Below are 17,094 nucleotides of genomic sequence, written 5' to 3' on the forward strand. Positions count from 1 at the left end.
CCCCTCTCATGCGCCACTTAGCCTGCACTGGGAGTCTGGACTGCATCATGTTAGCTCCCCTCTCATGCTCCACTTAGCCTGCACTGGGAGTCTGGACTGCATCATGTTAGCTCCCCTCTCATGCTCCACTTAGCCTGCACTGGGAGTCTGGACTGCATCATGTTAGCTCCCCTCTCATACTCCACTTAGCCTGCACTGGGAGTCTGCATCATGTTAGCTCCCCTCTCATGCTCCACTTAGCCTGCACTGGGAGTCTGGGCTGCATCATGTTAGCTCCCCTCTCATGCTCCCCTTAGCCTGCACTGGGAGTCTGGACTGCATCATGTTAGCTCCCCTCTCATGCTCCACTTAGCCTGCACTGGGAGTCTGGACTGCATCATGTTAGCTCCCCTCTCATACTCCACTTAGCCTGCACTGGGAGTCTGCATCATGTTAGCTCCCCTCTCATGCTCCACTTAGCCTGCACTGGGAGTCTGGGCTGCATCATGTTAGCTCCCCTCTCATGCTCCCCTTAGCCTGCACTGGGAGTCTGGACTGCATCATGTTAGCTCCCCTCTCATGCTCCACTTAGCCTGCACTCTGAGTCTGGGCTGCATCATGTTAGCTCCCCTCTCATGCTCCACTTAGCCTGCACTGGGAGTCTGCATCATGTTAGCTCCCCTCTCATGCTCCACTTAGCCTGCACTGGGAGTCTGCATCATGTTAGCTCCCCTCTCATGCTCCCCTTAAGTTAACACACTTGAATAATGCGACACCACATGTAGAAATGTTAAATCTGTTAATTACTGTTTGCAAAACAATGTCCATACAGGCTAGAACACGTTACAATGCAAGAAGATAGTGGTAGCTTCCAGCTTTGCAGGCCAACTTTCCTTGCTAGCTAACAGCTTAAGCTAACATCAATTCACTATCCCTAGTACTTTGTGATAATATGCTAACCATGACAACAAATTGCCATCAAAACTTTATTAATTCACTTTTTTTATAATTGGCCTCTCTCTCACGTCTCTCCCAAATATTATCTGGTGTCAGTGAATTTATTGCCTCAGCAAACTGACTCTGTGTGAATAGTGCTCCAACTGACGACCCCCCTCCTGCTTCATGAATGATGTCATTACTGGTTAAAGAGCATGCACTTTTATAAAATAAGCTACTTCTATGCAAATGTTGTAGAATAAATTAAGTCCCAAATGGAAGGCAAACAGATTATCCTCTGTAGCCCCATGAAAGCAAAAACTACTGCAAAGGGAGAGGAAAATAATATTGTATCTGGTACAACACATCGACTGGCTGATAAACTGGGGAGATGATTTCCGATTGGGGTGATTTAGGGTTAAGTATCACAAATATATTGTTGATATTGTTTTATTTATGTAGTTTAGATATACTGATGAGTGATATCATTTCACTGAATGACCAAAGTGATAACTATTTTAATTAGACAGGTACACGACACCTGTCATGGGATGAGACAAATATGCTTTTCCTCTGGCCCCCTCTACCCCTCTTTCACCTCTGTCTCTCTCTCTCTCACTCTCCACAGCGAGGGAGGTTTTAATATGTCTCTTTATCTGAGCCGCCCAGGCAGCAGGGGTATGAAAGGACCGGCAGGGTTTAGAACCCTGGGAAACAGCCACGCACACACACACACACACACACACAGAGAAACAGCCTGGCTTACACTGCCAGAGTCACAATGAGGGGAGGGCAGCAAGTGGGCACACACACAACTCACACACACATACTCAATCGTTCTCTCTCTAAAGGACACACTCGCTGCTGGCTGAGTGGTTGGGAGGAGGCGGCAGGCAGGGAGAGACAGAGCCCTGTGGGGATGGCAGTGGCACGCCAATTTGATATTGGGACATGTGGGAACACAACTAAAATGTTTACCGTGTGCAACAAAAACAGAAATACAACTGTATATTAGTGTAAATACGTGCTTGCTTCACCTCTTGCCCAAATATTCCATACTCAGGAAATGTTGATACTCCATCCATATCAGTTTTTATTTTCTTATTTTCTCTATTACACAACACCCCAATATTTGACCTTCAATTAGTTTCACTGTGTACAAATTATGTTAGAGAACAAGGAATTACAGTACAGATCTGCTATCTTAATTTGATCACTCTGTTGTCGCAACAAATATTCCACCGCAGCATGAAGTGCAAATTGAAGTGTTGTCAATTTTTATAAAATGGCTTCTAAAGTTTGTAATTTCCACTTAAAAATGGGAGACTTGATTTGTCCTAACGAAAAATGTATCAACCCCACAAAAATGTACATTAATTAGAATCCACATAATAATTCAAATGTCCTGTTGGTGCAGGATTATTTTCCTGCTGTGAAAAACAGAGTCAAATTAAAGATACAATCCGGGATTTTAAGAATTTACAAATTCTTAACATAGTGTACGAATTGGAATTCGTAACATGCCATACAACTACAGCACAAGTCAAAAGTTTGGACACACCTACTCATTCAAGGGTATTTATTTTTACTATTTGCTACATTGTAGAATAATAGTAGAGACATCAAAACTATAAAATAACACATTGACCCATGTAGTAACCAAACAAAAGTGTTAAACAAAATCAGACTATATTTTATATTTGAGATTCTTCAAAGTAGCCACCCTTTGCCTTGACAGCTTTGCACACTGTTTGCATTCCCTCAACCAGCTTCATAAGGTAGTTACTTGGAATGCAGGTGTGCCTTCTTAAAAGTTCATGTGTGAAATGTCTAATTATTAATATATTTGAGCCAATCAGTTGTGTTGTGACAAGGTAGGGGTGGAATACAGACGAAAGCTCTATTTGGTAAAAGACCAAGTCCAAATTATGGTAAGAACAGCTCAAATAAGCAAAGAGAAACGACAATCCATCATTACTTCAAGACATGAAGGTTAATACAGAAAATTGCAAGAACTTAGAACGTTTCGTCAAGCGCAGTCGCAAAAACCATCAAGCGCTATGATGAAACTGGCTCTCATGAAGACCGCTATAGGAATGGAAGAGTTAACTCTTCTGCAGCGATACGCCATCCCATCTGGTTTGCGCTTAGTGGGACTATCATTTGGTTTTCAACAGGCCAATGACCCAAAACACACCTCCAGGCTGTGTAAAGGCTATTTGACCAAGAAAGAGTGATGAGTGCTGCATCAGATGACCTGACCTCCACAGTCACCCAACCTCAACCCAATTGAGATGGTTTGGGATAAGTTGGACCGCAGTGTGAAGGAAAAGCAGCCAGCAAGTGCTCAACATATGTGGGAACTCCTTCAAGACTGTTGGAAAAGCATTCCAGGTGAAGCTGGTTGAGAGAATACCAAGAGTGTGCAAAGCTGTCATCAAGGCAAAGGGTAACTAATTTGAAGAATCTCAAATATAAAATATATTTTGGATTTGATAAACACTTTTTTGGTTACTACATGATTCCATATGTGTTATTTCATAGTGTTAATGTCTTCACTATTATTCTACAATGTAGAAAATAGTCAAATTAAAGAAACCCCTTGAATGAGTAGGTGTGTCCAAACGTTTGAATGATACTTTATGTATGTATGCATGTGTGTGTGTATATAAATTAGAGGTCGACCGATTAATCGGAATGGCCGATTAATTGGGGCCGATTTCAAGTTTTCATAACAAATCGGACATCAGTATTTTTGGACACCGATTTAGCCTGTTTTTTTTACACCTTTATTTAACTAGGCAAGTCAGTTTAAGAACACGTTCTTATTTTCAATGACGGCCTAAGAACGGTGGGTTAACTGCCTCGTTCAGGGGCAGAACGACAGATTTTTTACCTTGTCAGCTCGGGGGATTCAATCTTGCAACCTTACAGTTAACTAGTCCAACGCTCTAACCACCTGCCTCACGAGGAGCCTGCCTGTTATGCAAATGCTGTAGAAGCCAAGGTAAGTTGCTAGCTAGCATTAAACTTATCTTATAAAAACAATCAATCAATCATAATCACTAGTTAACTACACATGGTTGATGATATTACTTGTTTATCTTGCGTGTCCTGTACGTTCATTGCGTTCATTGCGCGCAGAGTCAGTGTATATGCAACAGTTTGGGCCACCTAAATTGCCAGAATTTTACGTAATTATGATATAACATTGAAGGTTGTGCAATGTAACAGGAATATTTAGACTTATGGATGCCACCCGTTAGATAAAATATGGAACAGTTCCGTATTTCACTGAAAGAATAAACGGCTTGTTTTTGAGATGATAGTTTCCGGATTCGGCCATATTAATGACCTAAGACTCGTATTTGTGTGTGTTATTATGTTATAACTAAGTCTATGATTTGATAGAGCAGTCTGACTGAGCGGTTGTAGGCAGCAGCAGGCTCGTAAGCATTCATTCAAACAGCACTTTCGTGCATTTTGCCAGCAGCTCTTCGCAAGCACAGCGCTGTTTATGACTTCAAGCCAATCAACTCCCGAGATTAGGCTGGTGTAACCGATGTGAAATGGCTAGCTAGTTAGCAGGGTGCACGCTAATAGCGTTTCAAACGTCACTCGCTCTGAGACTTGCAGTGGTTGTTCCCCTTGCTCTGCATGGGTAACGCCGCTTTGAGGGTGGCTGTTGTCGATGTGTTCCTGGTTCGAGCCCAGGTAGGAGCGAGGAGAGGGACGTAAGCTACACTGTTACACTGGCAATACTAAAGTGCCTATAAGAACATCCAATAGTCAAAGGTTAATGAAATACAAATGGTATAGAGAGAAATAGTCCTATAATTCCTATAATAACTACAACCTAAAACTTCTTACCTGGGAATATTGAAGACTCGTGTTAAAAGGAACCACCAGCTTTCATATGTTCTGAGCAAGGATCTTAAACTTTAGCTTTCTTACATGGCACATATTGCACTTTTACTTTCGTCTCCAAAACTTTGTTTTTGCATTATTTAAACCAAATTGAACATGTTTCTGTAACGGCGTTCTTCGTTTGTCAAAAGAGATTCGGACCGAAATGCAGCGTGGTGGTTACTCATGTCTTTAACCTCTTAAGACTAGGCCTCAATACTGCCCCCTTTGGAGGAAGTGCGTGCCCATAGTAAACTGAAAATATTTTTTCCCAAAATTGCTAATATATGCAAATAATAATTATTATTGAATAGAAAACACTCTAAAGTTTCTAAAACCGTTTAAATTATGTCTGTATGTAAAGCAGAACTCTCAGGGCAGCCTTTCTCCCAAACTCTCTTGTCAAGAGAAAAGTTGGGTCAACTTTGATGTCATCGCCCCCACCCTTCCCAGGCAGCTACCGATCTGGGAACAGTATGTATGTGTTCAGCGCGATGCCTGCTTTCAAATGGCGCGTTCATTGTGAGAATCCCGCGAGCCCTCGTCGTTTGGCGGGCGAAAATGTTCGGGTCACTCTCAAATACATGCACTCTATTGCGCGCGGCCGATTTGGGGCACGTTCTTTTCCAAGGAACAGCAATTGAAGGCGGTTTGTCTGTTCGCGCTGATCATTGTTTTACATGCTAAAAACATCATAAAGCTCGATTCTGCACATAGTTTGACCAGTTTAGTCGACATATAATATGTAAATTTGAAGTTTTGATGCGCAAGAGTGCGGGATCAGAAGTCATTTTGGGTGCATTTCAGCTGAAGCTGTTAGCATATGCTAATACAGAGACACACAACGTGAAACCAAACGATGTATTGGGTAAGTATGACTCCTTCTACGTCTTCTGATCGAAGAACATCAAAGGGAATATTTATGTGGTTATTTGGGGTTTCTGTGGACTCCAAACGTAGAGGAGACATACTGCTAATATCTGAGCGCCGTCTCATTGTATAGCCAGTGTACGAATTCTGTAACGTTAAAAATAAATGTAATACAGCGGTTGCATTAAGAAGAAGTGTATCTTTGTAACTATATGTAGAACATGTATATTTAGTCATGTTTATTGCTTGTTATCTGACGTTATCTGTCGGAGCTATCATCATTTCTCCGGACATTTGAGTAGCATTTTTTGAAATGTCGTCATTGTAAACAGAGATTTATGGATATAAATGGCATATTATCGAAAAAAAAAATGTATTGTGTAACATGTACTATTACTGTCATCTGATGAAGATTTTCAAACGGTTAGTGAATGATTTATTTTTTAATCCTGCTTTTATAATTTAATATTTTCTGGGACAAAATGGCTGCCTCTTGTCTTTTGTTTCGGTGGTGGTCTAATATAAATATGTGCTATGTTTTCGCCGTAAAACATTTTAGAAATCTGACTTGCTGGGTAGATGAACAAGGTGTTTATCTTTCATTTGAGCTATTGGACTTGTTAATGTGTGGAGGTTAAATATTCCTAAGAATATTTTTTTGCATTTTGCGTTATGGTAATGAGCTTGAGCCGTAGTCACGATACCGGATACCGGATCCGGGATGGGTCGCCGCAAGAAGTTAATGAAGGAAGAGCGATACATGAAATAACTATACAAATGCAAAACAACAAAACGGAACGTGAAACCTATTACAGCCTATCTGGTGAAACTACACAGAGACAGGAACAATCACCCACGAAATACAAAGCGAAACCAGGCTACCTAAATACGGTTCCCAATCAGAGACAACGAGAATCACCTGACTCTGATTGAGAACCGCCTCAGGCAGCCAAGCCCATACAACACCCCTACTCAGCCGCAATCCCAATAATACAAACACCCCAATACGAAATACAACAACATAAACCCATGTCACACCCTGGCCTGACCAAATAATTAAAGAAAACACAAAATACTAAGACCAAGGCGTGACAGTTTCATTATTTGTTTGAGGCTAAATTGATTTTACTGATGTATTATATTAAGTTAAAGTGTTCATTCAGTATTGTTGTAACTGTCATTATTACAAATACTTGTTTGTTATATATAAAAAATGTTTTTTTTTATTAAATGGCCGATGGTCGGTATCGGAATTTTTTGGTCCTCCTTGCCATATTGTACAGATTGGTCCTCCAATCGGTATCGGCGTTGAAAAATCATAATCGGTCGACCTCTAGTATAAATAAATAAATACACACACACACACATTTAGTTGTTTTGCAAGACGTATCCATTATCATACGAAATGGATCACGTTGTACACAATTGTGCAAAAGTACTAGCTAAAATTATACAAAACCTCTGTAGCATCATTTTAAGATGGCACATCTGTATGTATCTTATAGGGTAGGTTGGATGTGATTCTACCCTATTCAGGCAGTCTACACCGTCACTCTCCATCCCACACACATAGTAACATTAAACCCATAGCCCAAACACAGTCACAGACATAAAGACATGACTCCAAACTTCCTATAAAGGAATAGAAGATCCTTATTCTGATGAGGTAATAGAAAATACATTTGAAATAGTAGTGATGAGAGGTGGGTGGCTTCACAAAAAACAATCAATTACACTGTTATTACTCTGCTATGAGAGAGATACTTGGCAGAGGTTGTAGTTGACTTCCATACAGTCAGAGACGCTGTATTATCAAATGAGAGACCTATATAACCTAGACGGATCACAGAGGAGAGAGCTGACACAGTGAACTTACCAACCCAGCATGGAAACAGAAGAGACTCATGAGCTAGGCTCGTGTCCTAAATGGCACCCTATTCTCTATAGAGCGCACTACTTTTCAATTTCGAAGTAATGCACTATACAGGGAATAGGGTTCCGTGGGGGATGCAGCCCTACTGTTCTGTACTCACAAGAAAACAGTCTCAGGATAAGGACAACGTGTTTGTCTTAAACAGGATTTACAAGACAAACACACACTAGTGCTGAGAGATTAACTGACATTGTGATTTTTTTCATTATTAAACAACTAATTGACCGACGTCGGTTCAATTACTTGAATTCCATTTAGTTCTGCGTTTTTTGTGAGCCCAACGTGCCGTTTCTCTAGAGAAATCATTTAATTTCCTAGCGAAATGAAGTCAAGAAATATATGGCACACTGGGCTGAAGGGAGTTGTAGTTTTCACTAGGCAAATATTGAACCTAGTTCAATTCAGAAATGTGGTAATTAAAAGGGAAATGTAAAAAATGTTCAACTTCATATTCATCATCTCCAGCTCCACCTCAACATGTGAAAAATACAAGTTTCTATGTTTTGTTGTAATTGGTTAAAAATCACACAATGCACATGGATGATGTTATTGGAAACAATTATCTTCACCCATCTTTTTTTTACTACAAAACATAGAAACGCACCATTTTCACATATGTTGCTGTTGGTGTGGTGCTGGAGACGATGAATATGAATTTGAATTTGTTATTTTCCTTGAACTACAATGACCATAAGCCACTGTGTCTTTTTTTTCCTACTTGGACAGAGATGGATACACTTTTACGTCTGCTATGTTAGGTTAGATACACACAGACCACATGAGAGAGAGGGATAGAGACTGTTTGTGAAAGTATGCCTTATCTACTTTGAAAAACTAATAAAATGATTGCCAGGCAGCTCTTCAGCATTATTTGCCAGGCTGGCCTAGCTAAATAGGATGACTAAAGACAGTACAGTATGGGGAGCACAGAGACAACGTTAGACAGTTGTCTGTCTGGCTGCTACTGTCTGAGCAGAGATGAGATGATGACTAAATAAAACTAAGTAATATACAACTAAAATAATTTATTATTTCATAGTCATTTCCTATTTTTCTATGTGGACCTGACAGAGACAATGGAATACTTGCAATGTTTGCAATTGAATGATCACTATTTTGGGATTTGGAATTTCATAATTCATTTAAGGTATAAATTATTATTTTTTTATCGTAAATTGAGATTATTTTTTATAATCAAACCACAAATGATCCAACCTCAAAAAGCACTAATTGCTCAGCACTAACACACACACACTCGTGTGCAGATTGCTCAGACACACACTTCACTGCCACAGACACAGCGAGTGAAGATTTCATCAGCAGTAAAAATGTGAAGGTAATTGTTTGCGATGGTGAGAAATCTTGAGTGCAGGCAGCCTGTCAGTCAACCAGTCAGTCAGTCAGTCAGTCAGTCAATCAGTAAGTCAGCTGCCCAGCCAGTCAGCCAGGTAGGCAGGGAAACAGGCAGGCATGGAGGACGGATGGACAGACGGACAGTGGTAGGGAACATTGTGTTCTCCTTGAACTCTCATCTTGTTCCTCGTGGAGCCTCCTAGCCGGGTGTCATTTATCATTCAAGGGCCCCTGCTCCAGCACTGCCCAGACACACACACAGGCATGCACACACACTGCTCAGACACACGCACTGCAGAAGGGAACTGAACAGGACGTGGCCATTGTGACATCCCCTTCCCTGCACTCGTTGCGCAAAGTACCAACGAACGTCAAATCAAACATGCATGAGCCAGTGACAGGGTAAGGCCAGTGAGTTCTCTTTTTCCAGTCTCTCTCTCGCACTTTCACTCACATGCACTTTCTGTTTCTCTACCTGTATCTGCCACTCTTCTCTCTCTCTCTCCCTCTGCCTCTTTCAAGGAAAGGCACTTACCGAGAGAGGGGCTATATGCTGTTCTAATACCTTACTGAAGTAAAGGCTCTCATTAAACGAGCGAGTGTTACCGGCTGACCCCCCCCCCCGGTTGGCAGAGGTAAAATGGATAGATAGGCCCCACAGGGCAGCACTCACAAATGTGTGAATAGAAGTCAGTAACAGTGAGCCAGAGTACCAGTCTGCGGTCTCTTGATATGTGCTTGTTTACAATATTGTAACACCCTATAAACAAAACCAAATAGTAGTTTGATCTTTCGCTCTCTCTCTCAACCTAGCTGGGTAAATATGGTTAGAGTGGCAGTTTCTATTAAGGTCTAATGCTACACAATAGTAATTCAAATCAAATGGAATTGCGACCAGGAGGCTATCATGCAGTCAAATTAATCAATAGCCTTTTGGAGAGAGAGAGATAACAAATTCAATAGTGTGAACACTGAGGAGGTCTGGTGCAGTCAAATTCAAATGGAACACTTCAGATATGCAATATGTCCAAATGTAAAAGCTCCATGCCGTTTTAGATTTTCAGAATATTCCTCTGTATTATTGACATATTTCTCCACTTATAGATATTTTCCCTGACATAAATTTCAAGAAAATACAAATTAAAGCATTTCACAAAAACAACTGTGATATGTTCAACAACCAAGAGAACCATGCCACACAGAGAGAATCTGACTGACAGAAACAAAGGTTGTCTTGTGCTATGGGACAGACGGACAGGAGTGGGTGGTATAAGAGCCGAAGGCATGACACCAGCAGACAGAGAATCCATGTCTAGTGAGCGAGTCTGAGTGAACGCCAGCCAACAATTTCACAACCCTCTACAATAGAACACTAACAGTTAGGTGAAACGTCAAGCTGTCACAGCAGTGATTAGTGTGGTGTAGGTTCTAAATGCGTTACCTTAGCTCAATTCTAGACTCTGAGGCTGTGGGTGGGGAATGGGAATAGAGAATATGGAAGAAGAATGGAACTACTATGAGTTTGTGATTAAGTGAGGAGCAATGGGAGTGTATTTAAAGGGTTTCATCTTGCTTTATTTCCTTGTATCCATTGCCTAATGAATGCAGATAGGTGGATAGGCTTCCCTCATACAGCTTGTTATCTTGGCTGACGAGGGAAGCTGTGGGTGGATGGGCTTCCCTCATACAGCTTGTTATCTTGGCTGACGAGGGAAGCTGTGGGTGGATGGGCTTCCCTCATACAGCTTGTTATCTTGGCTGACTAGGGAAGCTGTGGGTGGATGGGCTTCCCTCATACAGCTTGTTATCTTGGCTGACTAGGGAAGCTGTGGGTGGATGGGCTTCCCTCATACAGCTTGTTATCTTGGCTGACTAGGGAAGCTGTGGGTGGATGGGCTTCCCTCATACAGCTTGTTATCTTGGCTGACTAGGGAAGCTGTGGGTGGATGGGCTTCCCTCATACAGCTTGTTATCTTGGCTGACTAGGGAAGCTGTGGGTGGATGGGCTTCCCTCATACAGCTTGTTATCTTGGCTGACGAGGGAAGCTGTGGGTGGATGGGCTTCCCTCATACAGCTTGTTATCTTGGCTGACGAGGGAAGCTGTGGGTGGATGGGCTTCCCTCATACAGCTTGTTATCTTGGCTGACTAGGGAAGCTGTGGGTGGATGGGCTTCCCTCATACAGCTTGTTATCTTGGCTGACGAGGGAAGCTGTGGGTGGATGGGCTTCCCTCATACAGCTTGTTATCTTGGCTGACGAGGGAAGCTGTGGGTGGAATAGCAACAGAATCATAATACACATCCCGGCCTAGATCCAATATGCATATGATTCATTTCCTTGTTTCCTCTATGGTCTCCCTTAATCCACCACTCCACTCACCCACACTGTCAGTCCATAAACACAGCATTGATTCCAATTGTATTGATTGGCTTCGTTTCCTTCTCTCCTTTGCTTCATGACTGCTGACAGGTGAAAAAAGGTGGATGGGTGGGCTTCCCTCATACAACTTGCACCTGTTATCTTGACTGACAGTGAGATAGTGTGTGTATAGTGTGTGTATGGTGTGAGGCTTTAGAAGTGTTGTTAACTTACAGTTACACTGACTAGGTCAAGTTCACTGTTTCCAATTATGTTTTATTAACACATTCTTACAAGCTGTGTCTATTAATTTATTATAAACATAAAACATTACAGTTATGTTAAGGACAGTGTAAGCAGCTGGTAAATATGTTCACATTTAAACGGTGTGTATTGTAGACTACATTAAACTACCTTTATGATAACATAAACAAAACCCATCCATGTGCCTATGTATTACCTGTTGGATTACGGTTTTCTGGAAGTGGAGTTTCATGGCCCTTTACAACATCTGAAATCAACATCCATAGCTTTTCCTCCCTCCCTCTCTCTGAACTACCGCACCCGCTCCAACTCGTGTTTCCCCCAACTCCCATACCTCACTAACGAGAGGAAACGGGCATTCTCTCCCTCTCCCGTTCATTCAGTTCAGTCTACAGGATTTTTTCATCTGCGAGTTGGCTGCTCTCTGTCTCTCCCGTCATGGCCCGGGTGGAGATGGTAATGAAAGAGAAGCCAGTTCTGCTCCCTCCCACCCACCGGGAGGTCCGCCCGCCGCTGCCCCGGCTGGCCTCACATCCAGACGGAGGAATTTATCGGGGAGGGCTCGCCAGAGACGCCGCCGCCCGTGGCACGCACAGCGGCCCAGCGATTGGTTTTCTGCAAGTCTGATTGGAAAATACAATGCAAGATATAAAGTCTATTTTAACAGTTCAGTGCTGCATAATTTACGTGGCGCGGGCATACAGATAATAGCCTAGTAGGCTAGGCCTACACATTTTACATGTTGAGAGCGGGAGATACAAATGTTACATTGTAATACTAACAACGTGCCAAAACAGCAAAGCAGTTTGGATTTGTGGTATGCTATTATTACAACAGGTAGGCTAGGCTATTTTAGAAAGCAGTCGACTCAGTCCAGCCTTGTTTTGCTTGCTGAACTAGCCTATTAGTTACCTGACATTACATTCCCAGGTTAAGGGAAGATTAACCCCAGCAAACTAATCAACGTCATTTGTTTACCAACAATCAAACAGCCTTCTCTAAATGTCTCAATGTAGGCTAAACGCAACCGAACAAACCACAACTAACCGCACGCAAGCAACAAATCCACGCTGTGCACGGACCTAGCTAAAAATATATATTTCTAGACTCGGACGCAATAGTAAAAATTTTTTAAAAATACCCTATCCAGTTTAAGTATACCAGCTGGTTCTGTTCTGATTCTCTGGCTTCTGGGTCAGTCTATTGTTGGCGCTGGGGTTGAGTCTGGCCAGCGAGCAGCGAACTCATCGAAGGCAGTAACGTTAATGCCCACACACAAAACCATGTCTGTCTGTGCAACCAACCCACGGCGAGGTGTGATTGAACAGCCTACAATACGGAAACAACCACGGAACGGAACTTACTTTTAGGTCGGCTAGGAGAAGAAATCCGCTTTGTTTTCCCGAATTTCGTGTAGACCTACACTGCGTCCCTTTCCACTTCACAAATACAAGAAAAACCGATCACCGTAGCGTTAGCGTGTGAGTGACTGAATCAACTACCGTAGAGAGCCACGGCAAGTTGAAGTGTCAAATTACACTGGCTATTCAGTTACCACAGAAGGAGCCATGCTTTGCGGCTGCTGACAAAATGTGTCCCAGATTCCGGTGGTGGGAGCGATTTAGGAATACTACGGGAGTGACCTGCATTACAGAAAGGCCATAGGACAAGCTGGAAACGCCTGAGCGGACGAGAGTGAAATCATTTTTGCCACGCTCAGTTTGGATTTCGATTCTTAGTGGAGGAGGTGTGTTTGGTAATGTATTACCAACTGAATACATTTTTCAAATATTTATAAACTGTTGAAATCAAATCACTCAAAAACGTGCTAAAGAATTTAATAGATGCAGGCCTATATTAGGACTAATATTGATTATATAAATGATGATACTAATAGCCTAATAATAACAAATGGTAATAATGATTACAATGATAATACACAAATCAATACAAATATGCCTATATTGTAATAATAGTAACAATAATAATAACAACACTCACATAATAATAACATAGGCTAGCTAATATGTCTACATAAACACTATTCACAATATGCATAATCATAATAATTGAAATAATAGGAGAATATTATAAATAGTCTTAATGGCATATAAAATAAACAAATTATTGTTGTTATCATTAGGCTACTATTTTCCTCCTCATCATCATTGTCATCTCTGAATAACAACATCGTTGATAGCCTATATTTTACATGTCACATCCGCTCTTAGTCGTCGACAGAGAGTCCGAGCGCCATGCAGATCTTTGGTAAGTAGGCTATCGGTTCCGTATTTTGCGAGTCACCGGTCTCCGACGGAAGCTACGGAATAACAAAGACATGTTTGAGAGGCGAGCAGCGGCAGCTACAGCGGCAGGCTTGGCTGAGTGCTGACGTCAAGGAACAATGTCTCCCCGAAACACATGCACGCGCTCGCACACACAGGAACGAGTGCACACACGCGTGCATGCACACTTCGCGCATACACACACGCACACTCATACACACACGCACACTCACAGAGCAGGCAAGCTCTTAGTGAAGCACAGCTGAATTGCCCGGAGGGAGGGCCAAGCAGTGCTGAAGCTGGAGCAGTACATCAAATAGAATCAATCACTTCTCATGCTGGGCTTGTTTCTCTCCTTCCCTCCCTCGTGTCCTGCCTTTCATTCTTGTTCTCTCTCTCTCTCTCTCTCTCTCTCTCCCTCTCCCTCTCCCTCTCTCTCTCTCTCTCTCCCTCTCTCCCTCTCTCTTGCTCTCAATTAAATTTCAATTTAAGGGATTTATTGACATGGAAAGCATATGTTAACATTGCCAAAGCAAGTGAAGTAGATAGTAAACAAAAAATTGACAGTAAATATTACACTCACAAAAGTTACACTCACATTATTTGGTGTTTTACATTGTACACAGAGTATTTTTTTACACAGAGTCTTAATTTGGTGTTTGTCCCATTTGTGAATTCTTGGTTGGTGAGCAGACTCCAGACCTCACAACCATAAAGGGCAATGGGTTCTATAACTAGGGTTCTATAACTAATTTAAGTGTTTTTAGCCAGATCCTAATTTGTATGTCAAATTTTATGTTCCTTTTGATGGCGTAGAAGGCCATTCTTGCCTTGTCTTTCAGATCATTCACAGTTTTGTGGAAGTTACCTGTGGCACTGGTGTTTAGGCTGAGGTATGTATAGTTTTGTTGTGTGCTCTATAGCAACGGTGTCTAGATGGAATTTGTATTTGTGGCCCTGGCAACTGAGATTTACTGTCAGGGCCTAGGTCTGACATAATCTGTGCAGAAGATCAAGGTGCTGCTGTAGATCATCCTTGGTTGGGGACAGAATCACCAGATCATCACCAAACAGTAGACATTTGACTTCAGATTCTAGTGTTCAAGTGCCCTCGCCAATTCATTGATATAAATGTTGAAGAGGGTGGGGCTTAAGCTGCATCCCTGTCTCACCCTACTGCCCTGTGGAAAGAAATGTGTGTGTTTTTTGCCAATTTTAATTGCACATTTGTTTTTTGTATACATGGATGTTATAATGTTGTATGTTTTTCCCCCAACACCACTTTCAATCAATTTGTATAGCAGACCCTCATGCCAAATTGAGTCAAAAGTTTTTTTGAAATCAACAAAGCATGAGAAGACTGCCTTTGTTTTGGTTTGTTTGTTGGTCAATTAGGGGTGGCAGGGTAGCCTAGTGGTTAGAGTGTTGGAGCTGACAAGGTACAAATCTGTTTTTCTGCCCCTGAACAGGCAGTTAACCCAGTGTTCCTAGGCCGTCATTGAAAATAAGAATGTGTTCTTAAATGACTTGCCTAGTTAAATAAAGGTAAAATAAATAAACAAAGGGTGTGCAGGGTGAATACGTGGTCTGTCGTATGGTAATTTGGTAAAAGCCCATTTGACATTTGCTCAGTACATTGTTTTTTACTGAGGAAATGTACACGTCTGCTGTTAATGATAATGCAGAGGATTTCCCTGAGGTTGCTGTTGATGCGTATCCCACGGTAGTTATTGGGGTCAAATTGGCCTCCACTTTTGTGGATTGGGATGATCAGTCCTTGGCTCCAAATATTGAGGAAGATGCCAGAGCTGAGGATGATGTTAAAGAGTTTAAGTATAGCAAATTGGAATTTGCAGTCTGTATATTTGATCATTTCATTAAGGACACGATCAAGACCACAGGCCTTTTGAGGTTGAAGGGTTTGTATTTTGTCCTGTAGTTAATTCAATGTAATTGGAGAATCCATTGGGTTCTGGTAGTCTTTAATAGTTTATTGTAATATTTGTATTTGATAATGTATATATTTTTGCTGTTTGTTCTTTGTTATAGGGCCAAATTGTATAATGATATTCTAATGCCGCGGGAGAGGATGGCTGCCGTTTTTTTAGGCCCTTAACCAACAGTGATATTTTGTTTGTTTTTCGCATTGTTTGTAACTTATTTTGTACATAATGTTGCTGCTACCATCTCTTATGACCGAAAAGAGCTTCTGGACATCAGAACAGCGATTACTCACCTTGAATTGGATGAAGAATTTTTCTTTAATGAGTCGGACGAGAGGGATTTACTCCAGACACCCGAACGGGCCCTCCTCCACGTCATTCGCAGGAGAAAGAGACTGAGATTTCACGGAAGGAGATCAGGGTGCAACGAGTGGCTTATCTGCCTTTGCCATCCGTATTATTAACCAACATACAATCCCCGGAAAATAAATGGGACGACTATAAACCCATATAACCTACCAACGGGACATTAAAAAAACGGTAATATATTATGTTTTCACAGAGTCTTGGCTGAACGACGACATGAATAACATACAGCTGGCGGGTAATACACTCTATCGGCAGGATAGATCAGCAGCCTCTGGTAACACAAAGGGTGGCAGTCTATGCATATTTGTAAACAACAGCTGGTGCAGGAAGTCTCAAGGTTTTGCTCGCCTGAGGTAGAGTATCTCATGGTAAGATGTAGACCACACTATCTACCTAGAGAGTTTATCTGTATTTTTCGTAACTGTCTTATATACCACCACAGACCAACGCTGGCACTAAGAGCGCAGTCAATGAGCTATATACCGCCATAAGCAAACAGGAAAACATTCATCCAGTGGTGCTCCTAGTGCATCGATGACGTCGTCCCCACAGTGACTCTACGTACATACCCCAACCAGAAGCCATGGATTACAGGCAACATCTGTCCTGAGCGAAAGGGTAGAGCCGCCGCTTTCAAGGAGCGGGACTCTAACCCCGGAAGCTTATAAGAAATCCCTTATGCCCTCCGACGAACCATTAAACAGGCAAAGCGTCAATACAGGACTAAGATCGAATCGTACAGCTTCGACGCTAGTTGGATGTGGTAGTGCTTGCAAACTATTACAGACTACAAAGGGAAGCACAGCTGAGAGCTGCCCAGTGACACGAGCCTACCAGACGAGCTAAATAACGTCTATGCTCGCTTCGAGGCAAGTAACACTGAAATATTCATGAGAA

The 17,094-nt window shown here is 42.0% G+C and overlaps 1 protein-coding gene across 9 annotated transcripts in view; it reads right to left on the reverse strand.

The window, feature by feature from the left end:
* The window catches only part of LOC118375470 (zinc finger MIZ domain-containing protein 1-like), a 316,755-nt gene extending 303,468 nt beyond the window's left edge, over nt 1–13,287 (reverse strand). For 6 of the 9 annotated variants that reach the window (XM_052498707.1, XM_052498708.1, XM_052498704.1 and 3 more), the window contains exon 1: nt 12,965–13,287. The gene's annotated coding sequence lies outside the window, so the exon portion shown is untranslated. The remainder of the gene's footprint in view (nt 1–12,964) is intronic. The other 3 variants (XM_052498711.1, XM_052498710.1, XM_052498712.1) reach the window with 3 other exon arrangements.
* Between the last annotated feature and the right edge of the window lie 3,807 nt (nt 13,288–17,094).

Source organism: Oncorhynchus keta, chromosome 36 (genome assembly GCF_023373465.1).
Source record: "Oncorhynchus keta strain PuntledgeMale-10-30-2019 chromosome 36, Oket_V2, whole genome shotgun sequence".
NCBI lineage: Eukaryota > Metazoa > Chordata > Actinopteri > Salmoniformes > Salmonidae > Oncorhynchus > Oncorhynchus keta.